This window comes from Hyperolius riggenbachi, chromosome 4, assembly GCF_040937935.1.
Source record: "Hyperolius riggenbachi isolate aHypRig1 chromosome 4, aHypRig1.pri, whole genome shotgun sequence".
Classification (NCBI taxonomy): Eukaryota; Metazoa; Chordata; class Amphibia; order Anura; family Hyperoliidae; genus Hyperolius; species Hyperolius riggenbachi.
Window position 1 is genome coordinate 450,590,077 of NC_090649.1, and position 4,684 is coordinate 450,594,760.

Sequence of the window (4,684 nt, forward strand, 5' to 3'; positions counted from 1 at the left end):
TTGTGGACATGGGCTGTCATTTTCTGTGTCGCCAAGATACAACTCAATGCGCTGCTGTCGGTTGGTTTGTTTTAAATCTGAAGTCAACACACTGTTGTGTTTGCCTTATTTCCATTCATAAAATTACAGCTGACCCTCAGGACAAAGCAAATGCTTCCATTCTAATTAAGTCGTGATTTGTAACCGGACCCATTTTTAATTATATATAGATAGTGCTGGGAGGAGCGACGCCGGGTGATAACAATAAGGCAGTGTTGTCTCATGCTGATTAAGGGCATCTTCCAGCCGGTTTGCTCCGCTCCGTCTAATGAGAGCCTGAATAATTCATATAGCACTTATTAGATGATGATCTCTTATCAGTTTAGTTTTGTCTTACACATTGGGCCTGAACTACGAACTGGAGAGGGGAGAAGGATGGGCGACAGAACCCAAGTGATGCAGGAAGCCTGGCCTGGATATGTTCAGGAAATGTCTGCTATAACATGGCAACCAGCACTGGTCTCCAGAGCAGGATTAAGGCCAAATGGGGCCATAAGCAAAATAGCAGATGTGGGCCACCCTCCCTCAAGCCACCTCTGGTGCTCCTCTGTTCCCCTTGTGCCACCTCTTGACCCCGTGTTCCCTCTGTTCCCCCTGTGTTCCCTCTGTTCCCCCTCAAGCAACCTCTTGTCCTCCTCTGTTCCCCTTTTGCCACCTTTTGACCCCGTGTTCCCTCTGTTCCCCCTGTGCATCCTCTTGTGCCCCTCTATTCCCCCTGTGCCACCTCTTGTAACCCTCTGTTCCCCCTGTGCCACCTCTTGTGCCCCTCTGTTCCCCCGTGCCTGTGTGTTGGGCCCTTGTGCCACATCGTAGCTCCTGTGTCCCCTCTATTCCCCCTGTGCCACCTCGTCACTCTCCCTATGCTCCACCTCCATGGCCCCCTTCTGCCACAACTCACAAGGCCCCGTTCCATGGCCAAACCTCTCTGCTCTCCTGCAGGCTGCTCGGCTCCGATCACTACAGTTACTTCCGTCCAGATCCTCTGATATCATGAGAGGTGCAGGCTGGCAGTAACCATGGTGACGAGACGCTAAGCTGGAGAGTTAGTGGCCTATCACCATGGTTACTGCTGCCTTGTGCTTCTCATGACATCAGAGGCGATGGACGGTAGTAACTGTAGTGATTGGAGCTGAGCGGCCTGCAGGAGAGCAGTGAGGTTCTCGACCTCTGTGTCCCCCTTTCAGCAGTACTCACATGGCCCTAATCCAACGTTAAAATCATTAGGTGTCCATCACAAATCCCCAAAAGAATTCTTGGTGATCTCATTGTTCCGCTCCTCCTTTCCCATACAAATCCAGGAGGGGTAAGGAGGGGTAACTACTTAACGATGGGTGCATCTCTAGTTGTCTATACTAGTTTCAGGGCTGGTGCTTCAGTAGAGGCAAAGGGGACAATTGCCCCAGGGCCCCAAAGCCTGTAGGGGCCCTCAAGGAGTGTGTCCCCTCTCCTCCAGCTATGGTGACCCCATACATGCCTGCAGGGAATGAGAAAGAGAGGTACCATGGGTAGAAGTCCGGAGTGTAGAGAATGATGCTGCCTCCTCTGTCCTACCTGGATTAGGTAAGACCCCAATGTGTGTACACTCTGGATTTGTAAGGGAAAGGAAGAGAGAATAATGATGTCACCAAGAATGCTTTTGGGGACATATGATTAATACCTAATGATTTTGTGTGGTGGGAAGGGACCTGAGTGTCGGCTCGGAGGCTACCCTGGTGACCCATTGTGCTAGAACTGGCCCTGACTAGATTTGCAGTGTGGTTTGACAGGGGTTTGTGGATTCGTGGAAGTCGGAGTGTAAGATGCCAGAGTGTAGTTGCCTATACAGGCAACTACACTCTGGCATCTTAGACTCCGACCTCCACGAAAACTAAGAATCCCAGGACTTTTGTCCAGGCCTGGATTTACATCACAGGAGCCCTGTGATGTAAATGCAGGCCTGGACAAAAGTCCTGGGATTCTTAGTTTTCGGATGCCCCATAGACTCAAGATTTTGTTCTCCAGGCTTTTGGTGTGAGGATTTTATGCAAATCAAAATTGGGCAATTTCCATCATGCCTTCTTAGCAGAACCTTCCCTACCAAGCAGCAGCGAGACCCGTGTGCTGAAAGCGGCATCAGGCTCGGCTCGTTGTGTATCAAAACCCTTCATAGCACAAAAGATGAAAGTTACACTGACGTGGGAAGATTGTGTTTACATCAATCAGTGTCACTTTCTCATCCATCTACGACACGCCGGACAGACCATTAGCAGCTGGAAGACAGAGTTAGCATCTCTCTGAGTCACCACGTTGCCTGCGCAATTAAAGACCAGCCAAGTGAGCCGTGGGCACAGATCCAAGGCGGAGGAAACGCGAGAGAATTAGTCAATGCATCTTACTTAAACAGTACGGGAGGGGGAAGAGTAACCAGAGCTAACTCAACTAGGAAAGTTTTAGGCCACATTCATACTGGCAATAAAAACGTTCCCTTGGTCTATGTGGCTGATATTGTTGTGTAACCCCTCCCACAGTGTGATGTCATGACCATGGTCCTGACAGTTTGCTATCAGTAAACGGACACCTGGCAGAAGATTTTGCAATGGGCAAACACTGAGTAAATAATCTGTAAACGAATATTGTAAAAAATAAGCAATTTTATTCATGATGTTATTTTCACTATGAGCATGGAACAGCAGCGTGTGTACAGAGCATGGAGCAGCAGCATGTGTACAGAGCACGGAGCAGCAGTGTGTGTACAGAGCATGGAGCAGCAGTGTGTGTACAGAGCATGGAGCACAGCAGGTTACAGAGCATGGAGCAGCAGTGTGTGTACAGAGCATGGAGCAGCAGCATGTGTACAGAGCATGGAGCAGCAGTGTGTGTACAGAGCATGGAGCAGCAGCTTGTGTACAGAGCATGGAGCAGCAGCTTGTGTACAGAGCATGGAGCAGCAGCGTGTGTACAGAGCATGGAGCAGCAGCGTGTGTACAGAGCATGGAGCAGCAGCGTGTGTACAGAGCATGGAGCAGCAGTGTGTGTACAGAGCATGGAGCAGAAAGCTTGTGTACAGAGCATGGAGCAGCAGCGTGTGTACAGAGCATGGAGCAGCAGCGTGTGTACAGAGCATGGAGCAGCAGCGTGTGTACAGAGCATGGAGCAGCAGTGTGTGTACAGAGCATGGAGCAGCAGTGTGTGTACAGAGCATGGAGCAGCAGTGTGTGTACAGAGCATGGAGCAGCAGCGTGTGTACAGAGCATGGAGCAGCAGCGTGTGTACAGAGCATGGAGCAGCAGTGTGTGTACAGAGCATGGAGCAGAAAGCTTGTGTACAGAGCATGGAGCAGCAGCGTGTGTACAGAGCATGGAGCAGCAGCGTGTGTACAGAGCATGGAGCAGCAGCGTGTGTACAGAGCATGGAGCAGCAGTGTGTGTACAGAGCATGGAGCAGCAGTGTGTGTACAGAGCATGGAGCAGCAGTGTGTGTACAGAGCATGGAGCAGCAGTGTGTGTACAGAGCATGGAGCAGCAGTGTGTGTACAGAGCATAGAGCAGCAGTGTGTGAACAGAGCACGGAGCAGAAGTGTGTGTACAGAGCATGGAGCAGCAGCGTGTGACACGGCTGTCCCCCTGGGGGACGAGAGAGCGATCGGCTCTCGTAGGCAGAAGCCTATCACAGCCGATCGCCGTGATTGGCGGGTGGGGGGTGGGCGGGAGGGAGAGGGAAAAAAACAAATAAAAAAATAGACATTTTTAATAAAAATAAATACAAATAAATATTTGTTTTAAAACAAACAAACAACTTGGGGGGCAATCAGACCCCACCAACAGAGAGTTCTGTTGGTGGGGAGAAAAGTGGGGGGGAATCACTTGTGTGCTGTGTTGGGCCCTGCAGCTTGGCCTTAAAGCTGCAGTGGCCATTTTATTAAAAAAGCCTGTTCTTTAGGGGGGTTTAGCACTGTGATCCTCAAGTGGTTAAACTCTGTTTTTTAAGTAATGAAAAACTGAATTATACATTAATTAAAATGAATATAAATTATTGCTCCCACAATAAATTATTACACAGTTAGGAGAATGTATCTGTTTGAACCTGCAGTCCCTTATTTCTGAAGCTGAGAAAGAGGAAGAGATTTTTTCAGTGATTGCAATTTTTTGAGCAATTATGGAGCAATTGCAATTTTTAGAGTAATTTTTGGAGTGATTTTTAGGGCGATTGTTTAGGTTTTACGATTTTTGGAATGATTTTGGTGCAATCATTTTTTTTATGCAGTGAGTTTGAGATGGACGCTTACCCAGGATGAATATAAACTCTGGTAAAAATAAAGTTATGTTTTCACTCTGAAGCATCTGCCAGGAAAAGAAATACACTGTTTTATTCAGGCTCGCTCCTTAGACGTTAAATACTGCCGCTCTCGCAGGACATATCGACCCAATAAAATCCCAATAAACCATAATTGCATTAAAGTGGCAGAGCGTTTAATACACTCGTCGCAGTTCATATCCAGCATTTGACTGCGTTAGCCGGGAGTTCAGCCACTCTCCGAGTAATGGCGGCACGGCATCGCGGCCCGTCGTCAGGATAACTTCCTGCTCGGATGTCACACATGGGAAAACGGCACGGTGGTAATTTGGGCAATAAATGAGACCATTTCACCCCGTCTCCTGACACAAAG